This window comes from Moschus berezovskii, chromosome 6, assembly GCF_049115385.1.
Source record: "Moschus berezovskii isolate FMDL1 chromosome 6, NW_MosBer_1.0, whole genome shotgun sequence".
NCBI lineage: Eukaryota > Metazoa > Chordata > Mammalia > Artiodactyla > Moschidae > Moschus > Moschus berezovskii.
Window position 1 is genome coordinate 117,366,857 of NC_142465.1, and position 13,511 is coordinate 117,380,367.

General features: G+C 48.1%; 1 long non-coding RNA gene across 1 annotated transcript; it reads left to right on the plus strand.

Annotated features, from left to right (window-relative positions):
• The first annotated feature begins 671 nt into the window (after positions 1–671).
• Positions 672–11,517, plus strand: LOC129536723 (uncharacterized). The gene is made up of 3 exons (XR_008681862.2): positions 672–753; positions 7,875–7,972; positions 11,427–11,517. It is a non-coding gene; the product is annotated as an uncharacterized LOC129536723 (long non-coding RNA).
• The last annotated feature ends 1,994 nt before the right edge of the window (positions 11,518–13,511 follow it).

Sequence of the window (13,511 nt, forward strand, 5' to 3'; positions counted from 1 at the left end):
GGAGACTCTGGTTACCTGCCTGGGTCAGGAAGATTCCCCTGGAGGGGAAAAGGCAACCCACTCCAGTATCCTTGTCTGGGAAATCCCCTGGATGGAGAAGCCTGGTGGGCTACAGTCCGTGGGGTCAGATAGGACAGAAGGACTGAGCAGGCACCCACGCCTGCCCTGCAGCTAACCTGAGCAGCAAGAGGGATTGAGGGGGGAGGCCAAGGCCTAGGGAGCACCATCTGGGGATGACCCAGGCGAGGTGAGGTGGGCAGAAGGGCGGACCACACTTGCAGAAAGGGCGCTGTGGACGCGTGTGCGAGGAGGCACAGGTGGATGTGTGTGAGCGCGTGTCGTGTGTACTCAGGGTGTGCCCGTGTCACCCAGAGGAGGGGGTAGTGCAAGACAAGAGGCAGGTTCCTGGCGGATTCAAATCTGCCCTCCGGGCCGCTCCTTCTCCACTATAGACCTACGGTCGTGGATGGGATGCTGGCGAGAGGTGGTGGTGGTGGTGGTGGGGCTCTCAGGGGCGCACCCGGCCAGAGATCAGACTTAGGGGGCGCTTCGAGCCGCGGAACGTGCCCTCTGGGAGGCTCTGGCCTCCAGGGGGCGGCCTTGGTCCAGGAAAGGGCTCCCGGCGGCCACGCCGGGTCCTGCGGTCTCTGCCTCCATCCACGTGGCCGCCCCTGGGAGGCGGGCGTGGGGGTCCATCCGGGGCGAGGGTGCTGACCCGCCGCGCCCCGGGTTCCCGCCGCTCCAGCTGTTCAGGTTCGTTCGGCCTCTGTCTGTCGGAGCCAGCGGACCCCCCTATGGGGAGGGGAGAGGACGCTGGACCCGAGGGCTGTGGGGCTCTGGGGAAACTGTCCCCGGGCGGGGTGCACGGCCGAGGGAGGCTGCTGGGGAGGCCTGGCAGGACGCGGAGTTAAATGCGTGGAGGGAGGGTTCCAGGCCGGTGGCGCAGTCCTGAGGCTGCGAGATCTGGGGGTGCGGGGCCCTAAGCCAGGGTGGGAGAGGCCGGCTGGGCGCCCGTGAGGGGCGGGGGTCCACCTGCCGAGACCTGCGTCCCCCGCCCCGCGGCCGTCGTCGAGGGCGCCCGCAGACTCCCCGGGGGGCGGCGGGTGTCCCCGGGCGCCTCGGAGCCCCCTCATCTGCCTCCCAGGAGGCAGCACCGAGCCCCCCAGCGCTCAAGATAAAAATCCTCCTCCTGTCCCCCTCCAGCTTCTTCCCGCGCCGGCCTTTCTCCGGTTTATTGCCCCGCCGCGCTCAGCTCGTCTAGCCGGGTCCCCTAGTTCTTCTGCGCCCCTGGTTCTCCAGAGGTCGGTGGGATGGAGAGCTTGCACTGAGGACCCGCTGGGGTCCGGGGCGGGACCTGTGGACGACTCGCCGCTGGTCCCCACCTGGCGGGTTCATGGAGCTCAGGGCCGGGCACAAAGAACGTTCTTCATCCGCGGGAGCCTTTCCGAACTGCAGTCTCCCCCCGCCCCCCGAAACTTCCCGGAGGTGCCAGTCCACCCCGCCTCTGACTTCCACACTCTGGACTTTTCTTCCATGCCTTTCCACTTCCCTTCCTTCCAAACAGACTACATCCTTTGACTAAAAATCCAGAAAGACACCCAGCCCTTGCTGTCTGCTACCCATTAGGAACTCAACACTCTCTTCCCGGTAATTTCTGTTTCTTGAGGAAGTTCCAGCCACATAGCACCTTAAACCCAAAGGACCCAACAATGGTGCACCAGCCAGCTGGGGGCGAGGTCCTGAGGGTCTCCAAGTCCAGCTGTCCCTGCTGCCCCCGCACTCCCCCCTACACTCACCCACCCCCACCTCCATCCTCCTAGGCAGGCGCAGGTGCTGAGCCCATTGGGAGGGGGTGGGGCCTTCCTGAGCCTACATTTCCCAGGGGACTCCCTGCAACACTTGAGCAGGTGAGACCTGAGCTGGTGAGGCCCGGGGCAGATGTGACTGGAAGGTTCAAGCTACTGCAGGACCTCCCATCATCTCAGGCCACTTGTCCTCCTGCCCACTGGTGACGACGGCCACCTGTGCCTTCTGTGAAACCCTGCTGGGTTAGGGCAGAATTCTGAAGAGGGGGATGTGACTGAGGACAGAGAGGAAGCTTGGGCCTGCCTTTGACACTGCCTTTGACCTTGAGTTTGTTACTTAACTTCCTGAGCCTCAGTTTCCTCATCTGTAAAGTGAGAATAATTGTACCCATTCTGTCTCTGGCAACCTTTTTAATACCTCTGAGCTTCAATTTTCTCATCTGTAAAATGGGGTTAATTATAGCCTTTTCTGTCTACCTTATGGTTTCCATTCATCTTCCATTCATCTGTTCATTAGATGATTAGGCTGATGGTGAAAGCAGAATGCTTGCTATATGCCTGACACCGTGCACACACGTTAACTCATCCATTCCTTGGACTGCTTTGGGAGGAAGATGTCTGTGTTACCCCCACTCCACAGACGAGCAAACTGAGGCCGCCTACTCACTCAGGGTCTGCTTTTATCCAGCCTTGGCTACCTACCGGGGTCCTAGTTTTTTCTTCAAATTTCATTTTCAGTTAATTAATTTTTATTTTTATTGGATTATAGTTGCTTTACAATGTGTTAGTTTCTGCTGTACATCTCTGCATGTGCACATATCCCCCTTTTTGGATTTCTTTCCCATTTGGGTCACCACAGAGCCTGAGTCAAGTTCCCTGTGCTGTCCAGTCCGTTCTTGCTGCTGCTGCTGCTGGGTCGCTTCAGTCGTGTCCGACTCTGTGCGACCCCATAGATGGCAGCCCACCAGGCTCCCCCGTCCCTGGGATTCTCCAGGCAAGAACACTGGAGTGGGTCGCCATTTCCTTCTCCAATTGCTTTATACGTAGTATTTGTATGTGTGTCAACCCCAGTCTTCCAATTCTTCCCCTGCTCCTTTTCCTCTTAGTGTCCACATGTTTCTTCTTTATGTCTGTGTCTCTGTGTAGGCTTTGCAAATAAGTTCATCTACATCATTTTTCTAGATTCCACATGTATGTGTTAATATATGATGTTTATTTTTCTTGGGGTCCTATTTTCTTCAGCATCCAATAGCAATCTCCTCACGGTTCTTTAAGCTTCACTAACAGTTCCCTCGAGTCCTTCCTACCATCTGGTTCCCAAACCAGTGCCACATGTTTAAAGTTTTTATTTCAACAGCATCCTACTTGTACCTATCAGTCTGCCTTCTGGTCATCTATTGCTGTGCGTTTCACTGGTGGCTCAGTGGTAAAGAATCCGCCTACAATGCAGGAGATGGGGATTCGATCCCTAGGTCAGGAAGATGTCCTGGATAAGGAAATGGTAACCCACTTAAGTATCCTTGCCTGGAAAATCGCATGGGCAGAGGAGCCTGGCGGGCCACAGTCCATGTAGCGAGTCACAAAAGAGGCGGACACAACTTAGTGCTTAAACAGTAACATCTGTTGCTGCATTAAAAACCATCCCCAAAGTTAGCAGCTTAAAACAACAATCATTTCTTTGCTCACAGTTTGCATTTCAGGGACCCTTCAGGATCACCCTTCAGCTCTACAGCAACAGGGATAGCTGACTGCCCGGAAGATTCCCTTCCCACAGGACTCCCTCACAAGGCTGGGAGCTCAGTGGAGACTGTTGGATGAGCTAGGAGCCTAGTTGTCTTCCATGCGGGCCTGTCCAGGCAGCTGCTTAGGCTTCAGGTTCAAGAGGGAAGAAGTAGAAACTGCCTGTTTTCTTAAAGGTCAGGCCCAGAGTGGCATGCCCAGCACTTCTGCTGGGTCCTAGTCCCATCCCAGACTCAAGGATTAGATGTAAGCTTCAGTCGTGATGGAGGAAGGGCCTGTGTGTATGGGGGGCTGGGACTGTTTGGGGTCATCTTTGGAGACTGACAACCACATCCCTGATTTTACAGATGAGGAAACTGAGTCACAAGCAGGTAGGTAACTTGCCCAAAGCTATCTGCCTTGTGAGAAGAGAGCCCAGAATCAAGTCTAAGCAGTCCAGAGTCCACCAGCAGCCAAGTCCAACAGCCATTGCATTTTTTTCTTGAGATGTGATTTTGGCATTAACAACAAAGTGGAACTGTGCCCAAGATGCTAGCGAGTTCCAAATAAAACAAAATGTGACATTCTTCATGCTTCAGCACAATGAATTCTGGAAATTTGTGTTATAAAATGACTTGCATTTTTCCATAGGAGCCCTCTGTGGCAGACATGGCCAGTTCCTCCCTAACACCCATTTCTCTATCTTATGTAGCAACAGATTTTTTGGTTGGGCACCTGGCTTCCCAACTAACAACTGTCTTTGTTTCCCCCCAGCCCGTTCCCCTTGAGAGCAGAAGTGATGAGAGTGATCTTTGGGTCAGGTCTGCTGACTGAGTATGGGTGCAATGGCAGGAGCTGGAGCAACTGCTTTGGACCATGAGATGAAAACTGAGTGTGAATGGACAGACTGAGTAGCCGAAGCCTGGGGTGTTTGAATGAATTCGGGGGGTGGATAAATCCTTGAGCCCTAACTTCCCACCTCTGGCCTCTGACCTAAGAGAAAAGAGAAATAATTCTGCCTTTTTCTGTTGTTGTTCCGTTGCTCCGTCATGTCTGACTCTTTGCAGCCCTGTGGACGGCAGCACGCCAGGCCTCCCTGTCCTTCACCATCTCCCGGAGCTTGCTCAAACTCCTGTCCATTGAGTCGGTGATGCCATCCAACCATCTCATCCTCTGTTGTCCCCTTCTCCCCCTGCCCTCAATCTTTCCCAGCATCAGGGTCTTTTCCAGTGAGTCAGCTCTTCACATCAGGTGGCCAAAGTATTGGAGCTTCCGCTTTAGCATCAATTCTTCCAATGAATATTCAGTCCTTTAGGATGGACTGGTTTGATTGCCTTGCTGTCCAAGGGGTTCTCAAGAGTCTACCTTCTTTAAGCCATTGTTAATGTCAGTGTTTGTTTTCACATATCAAATCATGGTAATTGAAGGGAAAATGCTTGTCCAGGGATGTAACAGCTGGGCCAGTAGGTCTACAGTAACTTTCAGTCCTGAAATTCTGTGGCTTTTTGATGGGAAAGGGTTGGGCTGGGCTGAGGGCTTCCAGCAGTTTCTTGGCTCTGGACTGGATGCTGATCTTGTCTTCCTTTTCTTTGTGTGAATATTTTCCCTCAACCTCAGTTCTGACCTTCTGTAATTGAACTAGGGGTCGGACTATATTTAAAACCCAAATGGAAAGTAAGAAGCTGTTTGTAAATGAATTTTCCTTTCAGTCTCTCTGGGAAGTAGGGACAGTTGATGATCATTTTGCAACAGCCAGAAATCCATTTGGTGAAATGCTGTTTTTTGTTTGTTTTGTTCTCTGCCAAAGCATTGCGAAGTAATTGGAGGTTTCATGAACTCTGATTAAAAAAAAAAAAAAATGCTGTTTTTCCAGTATGGCTAGGATGTGAAGTTTCCTGGTGAAGAAATATTCAGGTTTATTTGGCTTCTCTTGGGTTTCTGGTTATGTGGGGACTTTCCTGGGACAGGGAACAGCATGGGGAGGCTCAGGAGTTGGGGGAGACAAATGCAGAAGTGAAGGGGGTTGGGGTTGCCAGGAGATGGAGCTTGGAGCTCCAGTATGGTGAGGTTAAGGCAGAGGCAGAAATGGAAGAGAGCCTGACAGGGCAGCGTTGGCTGAGAACAGAGGTCTGAGGGCAGGGGAGCCAGGTAGCTGGTTCCAGGGACACGGTCCCCATGCTGGTCTCTTTCTGATCTTTCCAGGGGGACTCACCTTGCATGCTTCATCAGGAGTCAGACTGGCCAAACACGGAAGTGGAAAGACCAATGTCAAAATGACATTGACTACAAACAAATCATCCCAACTTAGAAGGTGTTTCCAGATCTTGCGAAGTGGGGTCAATATACACCCTTAACTTAGAAGGTGTTTCCAGATCTTGCGAAGTGGGGTCAATATACACCCTTCCTCAAAGGCTGAATGTGAAGTAAATGAGTTAGTGTATAAAAAGTGCTTAGGTGGCGCTAGTGGTAAAGAAGCTGCCTGCCAGTGCAAGAAACCTAAGAGACATGGGTTTGATCCCTGGCTTGGGAAGATTCCCTGGAGGAGGGCATGGCAACCCACTCCAGTACTCTTGCGTGGAGAATCTCATGGACAGAGGAGCCTGGAGGGCTACAGTCCAGAGGATCGCACAGAGTCGGACACAACTGAAGTGACTTAGCACGCCATGATAGTGCTTGACTGAGAATAAGGGCTGGAAAATGTTAGCAGCCACTGCCACTACCATCATCAATCATCACCGTTACCATGTCTTCATCCTTCCTTCCCACCGCCCCCGTTTAAACAGACAGTTATTCACTGGAGTCAGCTGTGGCCTTTCAGACCAAGAAAGTTTTGTCATGAGAGAGTTCCATGCTACTTTAAAAACAGTGGATGGCTAAAGGCAAATAGTGAGCTGTTTAAATTTCCCTGAAATTTGAGGACCTTCTGGTTTGGGACTTCTGGCTTTTAAGCATAAGTCAGCCTTGACACATATCTGTTGGATGACTTTCAAATTTGAGCCACTGACTTTGCCATAGTGCTTCCTGACCTGGCTTCACACTTCCCATCTCCTTTTTATTATCATTTTAAAAACTTAATTGTGGTAAAATATGCAGAACATATAATGTATCCTCTCATTTACAAAATAATTTTTTTTTGGCTGCAAGGCATATGGGGTCTTAGTTCCCGGACCAAGGATTGAACCCGCTCCCTCTGCATTGGAGTCTTGACAACTGGACCACCAGGGAAGTCCCCTCTCAGGCATTTTTAAGTATAAAGTTCAGTGGTGTTTGGTATAGGCTTCCCAGGTGGCTCTGTGGTAAAGAACCCACCTGCCAATGCAGGAGATTCAGGTTCAATCCCTGGGTCAGGAAGATCCCTTGGAGAAGGAAATGGCAACCCACTCCAATATTCTTGTCTGGAAAATCCCATGGACAGAAGAGCTTGCCTGGTGGGCGTCAGTCCATGGGGTTGCAAAAGACTCAGACACGACTCCGCAACTGAACAACAACAACAATAATTTTTCAGTCCATTCACATTGTTTTGGTTCATCATCATTTCCATTTTGAATATCATCTTGTAGGATCTTGATGGTAAAATTCTCTCTCAGCCATCGCTATTCAATCCTTGTTTCCTTTCCAGTAAAATGAACTCTTCCTAAACATTTCAGCTGGGGTGGGGGTGGGGGTGAGGTGGGGATGGGATTCATGTCTCACTCATGACTTGGGTCAGAGCTGCTGCTCCCCCCGCCCCTGTCCTTCTTGATAGCTGGGCGAGCACAATTGGGCACACTTCATCTACAAGCCAGGGCAGAGTGGGCCTTTCTTAACCTATTGTCTCCAAGATGCTTTGCCACTCAGAAACAGCTGGTTTAGGACTTCCCTGGTGATCCAGTGGCTAAGAATACACCTGCCAATGCAGGGAACACAGGTTCGATCCCTGGTTCAGGAAGATCCCACTTCCCAGGGGGGCAGCTAAACCCATGTACCATGTTCTGCTGATGCCTGGCTGCTCTAGAGCCCATGCTCTGCAGCAAGAGAAGCCTCTGCAATAAGAAGACCCCACTCACTGCAACCAGAGAAAGCCTGAGCACAGCAACAAAGACCCAGCATGGCCAAAAATAAATAAATACAGTTTTTTAAAAAAGTAAAAGAAACAGCTGGTCATAGAGTATGGGGCATGACCCATACCATGAAGACTCAGGGATGACTAGTTGGGAAGCAACACCTGAAAAATGGGGTCCTGACTTTAGAGGCTACACTGTCTGTGAATCAGAGACCAACAAATCCTGTAACAAAACACACAGGCAGGAATCATGACTATACCCGGCGCTTGCTCACAGAATTTTTGTTTCCTTTCCCTGAAACTTGCAGGGGGAATGTTTCCAACAGTGGGCAGATCAATGGTTTCACTGAATTGGAAGCTGGGACTGCCACAAGGCTGTGCTAGTCTCCTCATCCCTGGGACCAAGGTAAACAGATAAATATAACATATAAAATATAAATTATATATTTAAAAATAATATTATTATTACCATAGCATTTGCCCCATTGGCTTTTTAAAAGTATATTCACAGAGTTAGGCAACCATCATTACTAATTTTAGAACATTTTCATCACTACAAAAAGAACCACGGTTCCTATTAGTAGTCACTTCCCTTCCCCACTCCCTCCAGCCCCTGGCAACCATTAATCTGTTTTCTGTCTCTATGGATTTGCCTATTTGGTACATTCTATATAAATAGTATCATATGATTCTCTTAGAATCGTATGAATCTATTCATAACGATTCTAAAGCCTTTTCTGTCTGGCTTTTTTCACTCCGCATGTTTTCAAAGTTCATCCTTGTTATATCACGTGTCAGTACTTGCTACCGTTTTATTGCAGAATAATATTCCATTGTATGGATATATCCATTCATCAGTTGGTGGATATTTGGGTTGTTATCGCCTTTGGCTATAACGATAATACTGCTATAAACCCTCATGTATGTGGGACTTCCCTGGTGGTCCAGTGGCTAAGACTGTGCTCCCAATGCCTGGGGCCTGGGTTATATGTCTGGTTGGGGAACTAGATCCCACGTGCTGCAACTAAGATCTGGCACAGCAAAAAAAAGAACATTCATGTACGTGTTTTGTGTGGATACATGTTTTCAGTTCTCTTGGGTATACACTGGTGAAGGGAATTTCTGGGTCATGAAGTAACTCCATGCTTAGCTTTTTGAGGAATTGCCCAAATGTTTTTCAAAGTGGCTATGCCATTTTATGTCCCCCAGCCATGTGTGACATCTCTCTGACACTTGTCATTGTCTCATCTTTCTGATTATAGCCATCCTAGTGGGTTTCCAGAAAAACATCTATTTCTGCTTCATTGACTATGCCAAAGCCTTTGACTGTGTGGATCACAATAAACTGTGGAAAATTCTGAAAGAGATGGGAATACCAGACCATCTGATCTGCCTCTTGAGAAACCTGTATGCAGGTCAGGAAGCAACAGTTAGAACTGGACATGGAACAACAGACTGGTTCCAAATAGGAAAAGGAGTACGTCAAGGCTGTATATTGTCACCCTGCTTATTTAACTTGTATGCAGAGTACATCATGAGAAATGCTGGGCTGGAGGAAGCACAAGCTGGAATCAAGATTGCTGGGAGAAATATCAATAATCTCAGATATGCAGATGACACTACCCTTACGGCAGAAAGTGAAGAAAAACTAAAGAGCCTCTTGATGAAAGTGAAAGAGAGTAAAAAAGTTGGCTTAAAACTCAACATTCAGAAAACTAAGATCATGGCATCTGGTCCCATCACTTCATGGCAAATAGTTGGGGAAACAGCGTCAGACTTTATTTTTCTGGGCTTCAAAATCACTGCAGATGGTGATTGCAGCCATGAAATTAAAAGACGCTTACTCCTTGAAAGTTATAACCAACCTAGACAGCATATTAAAAAGCAGAGATATTGTCAACAAAGGTCTGTCTAGTCAAGGCTATGGTTTTTCCGGTGGTCATGTATGGATATGAGAGCTGGACTATAAAGAAAGCTGAGCACTGAAGAATTGATGCTTTTGAACTGTGGTGTTGGAGAAGACTCTTGAGAGTCCCTTGGACTCCAAGGAGATCTAACCAGTCCATCCTAAAGGAGATCAGTCCTGGGTGTTCATTGGAAGGACTGATATTGAAACTGAAACTCCAATACTTTGGTCACCTGATGCGAAGAACTGACTCATTAGAAAAGACCCCGATGCTGGGAAAGATTGAGGGCAGGAGGAGGAGGGGACGACAGAGGATGAGATGGTTGGATGGCATCACCAACTCAATGGACATGGATTTTGGTGGATTCCGGGAGTTGGTGATGGACAGGGAGGCTTGGCATGCTGCAGTTCATGGGGTCGCAAAGAGTCGGACATGACTGTGACTGAACTGAACTGAAGTGGGTGTGAAGTTGGTATCTCACTGTGGCTTTGGTTCCGTTCCCCAAATGATTAATGATGTTGAACATCTTTTTATGTATTTTTTGGTCATTGTATATCTTCCTTGGAGAAATGTTTTAATTCCATTGTGCATTTTTAATTGCTTTTTGTTGTTGCTTTTTAGCTGTAAGAATTCTTTATATATTCCAGATACAAGTCCCTTATCAGATATATTATTGATAAAAATTAATAATTGATTCCAGGGAATTCCATGGTGGTCCAATGGTTGTACTTCCACTGCACAGGGCATAGAGTTCCATGCCTGGTCGAGGAACTAAGATCCTACAAACTGTGCAGTAGGCCCCTACAAGCACTGCCCCCCCGCCACTGAAAAAATAAATTATTCCATTCTGTGAGTTCTTTTTTTTTTTTGCTGCACCAGGCAGCTTGTAGGATCTTAGTTCCTTGACCAGGGACCTCAGCAGTGAAAGTGCAGAGTCCTGACTAACCACTGGACTGCCAGGGAATTTGGTCTTTTTCCTTCATTGATGGTGTCCTTTTGAAACATAAAAACAAATTTAATTTTAATGAAGTCCAATATAACTATATTTTTCTTCAGTCACTTGTGCTTTTAGTGGCATATTTAAACCGCTGCTTAATCCAAACTGGTAAGGATTAAATTCTATGTTTTCTTCTGAGTCTTATAGTTTTAACCCTTACATGACAATACATTTTGAATTGGTTTTCAAATATGTGTGTGGGGAGGTCCAACTTCATTCTTTTGCCTGTGGATATCCAGTTTTCCAGCACCACATGTTGAGAAAATGATTTTTCCCCATTGAATTGTCTTGCTACCCGTGTAAAATAATTGACCATAAGTATAAGGGTTTATTTCTGGGCTCTTCAGGCAGCAGTGACACTTAGTCCCAGTTATAGATTTTTCTCCAAACACTGCATCCCACCTCCTCAGAGACTCTGGCCTCAGCTGACTGCAGCCCATCTTCAGAGGCCTGGGGCTGAGTCAAGCGGATCCTTCCTCCAAGCTCCTGAGTCAGAAACACCAGAAGAGGTCATTTGCCTGGGCTGAAGAAACTGGCTCATCCCAGGTCATTTCTTCAGGGACAGCCTGTCTCCAGTGACAGATCAGTGTGGACCATAAGGACCTAGAAACTTGCCCCAGCTCAGGACAGCTCTGCAAGTCCATCTCAGCATCAGGGAGTTGCCTGAGCCTCGTAAAGGGACTGCGTCACAGTTCACCTTCTCCTTTAGTTAAGTTGTCCTCTACGTTCTTAGAAATGATTATGGAGCAGAAATATCACATGCCCTGAGGGTGATTCTCAACAGGTCTTAGGCCACTTTTGGTCATGCCACTCCCTTTGCTAGTAATTGGAGCAGGAATGGACATGTAATGCTATTCTGGCCAAGGAGAGTTAGAGGAAGTCAGTTGGAGAAGGGGATTTCTGAGTTTTCATAGACGCAAGGAAGGAACATTCACTTTTCTGCTTTTTTGCTTTAGTGCCTAAGGGTGTGATGCTGGAGTAGTGGCAGCCATCTTGAGGCCATGAGGGAAGAAGCCTGAGACTATACTGGATCCTTTAAGACATGAAGACATTGGTGAGCTACTGAATTAATAAACGTTGGAGAAACCCTATCACCAGACTCCTTGTTGCTTGTGGTTGGCACTGTTAACTGTCCTCTAGTGGCCATTCTTCCTGTAATCCTTCTAGTAATAAAACTTATTGAGTTTCAGTTGGACATCTGGGAGCCCCAGTTGCAGACCACACTTTCTAGCATCCTTGGCAGTTGGGTGTGGCCATGTGACTAAGTCCAGGCCAATGGGACATAAACAGAAGTGATACCTACAATTTCTGTATTATTTCCTTAAGGATGTTTGCCTTCACACTACTATATATAAAATAGATAACTGATAAGGACCTACTGTACTCTACTCAATATTCTGTAATGACCTACATGGGAAAAGAATCTAAAAGAGTGGATATATGTATACGTGGGTTTCCCTCGCGGTTCTGACAGTAAAGAATCACTTTCATTTGTTTATGTATACAACTCATTCACTTTGCTGTGCAGTAAAACAAACCCTTCCTAGGTGGCGCTGGTGGTGAAGAACCTGCCTGCCAGTGTAGGAGACATAAGAGATGCAGGTTTGATCCCTGGGTCAGGAAGATCCCCTGGAGGAGGAAATGGCCACCCACTCCAGTATTCTTGCCTGGAGAATCCCATGGACAGAGGAACTTGGAGGACTACAGTCCATAAGGCCGCAAAGAATCAGACATCACTGAATAGACTTAGCAGGCAGAAACTAACAGAGCATTGTAAACCAACTATACTTAAAAAAAAAAAAAAAAAAGACATTTGCCTTGGGCACTCTGTTCTGCCGTTCCCACTAGCTGGAAAATTGCAACAGCTAGAGTCCTTTGGAGCCTCAGTGGTAAAGAATCCGCCTACAATGCAAGAATCACAGGTTTGATTCCTGGATTGGGAAGATCTCCTGGAGGAGGAAATGGCAACCCACTCCACTATTCTTGCATGGATAATCCCATGGACAGAAGAGCCTGGTGGGCTACAGTCCATGGGGTCACAGAGTCAGACACTGACTGAAGCGACTTAGCACACATGTAGTCTTTTGGAAGCCCCATCGGCCTTGGCACACTCACCTTGGAGCAACGATTTGAGAGAGAAACAATCTTTTACTTTATTTAAGTGACTTTATTTTGGGGTATTTTTGTTACAGCAGCTTCTCAAGTACCTTAGCCAATATATCATGTGGGGTAATAAATGCCCTCTTGGGACTTACCTGGACGTCCAGTGGTTAAGAATCCACCTTGCAACGCAGGGCATTTGGGTTTGATCCCTGGTCGGGGGACTAAGATCCCATATGCCTTGGAGCAGCTAAGCCCGTGTACCACAGCTAGAGAGTCTGTGCTGCAGAGAAAGATCCCACATGACACAATGATGTCTAGTGTTGCAGCCAAGACCTGATGCAGCCAAACAAACAAATAAATAAACACTTTGTGAAAAAACATTAAAAAAGAAGTGCCCTCCTGATTTCAGCCACCTGAGTTGTTGCTAGCAGCCAGGACCTCCTCTCTGATCTTTCTTCCTTGGAAGTTGGTGGGTGCTGGTGCTGAGTCCCGATTTTTGTTGGTGGTGGGCTATATCTGCAAGGAATGTCTTCCTGTTTGAGGGTGTTTCCTCCCGACATCCCACCGAGTTTAGTCTCACCTACCACCTTTCCCTCCTGCTCCTGCTCCCAGCCCAGGGAAGGGGATGACCTCCCCGACCCCCACTGTGGAGCCTAGATTGCACTTGAGTCTTCTGTCCATTGTCAGGTCCTGAAGGCCTGTCCGACCCTGTCCACCTCACAGCAGACTTCCCAGCATGCCTTGTGCTGGCTGGTCCATTTTAGGACAGAGATTCAGGAACAAGTGAACCATGAAACCAGACTTCCAGGAACAGAGTCCTAAATTATCCTCCATCTTTTTTCTTGGATAGAGGACATTCCAATTTAATGTTTAAACTAGTCGAATATTGATACAGCAGCAAGGGGGAATTATTCCCTTACCCCAGAGCTGCTGGAAAT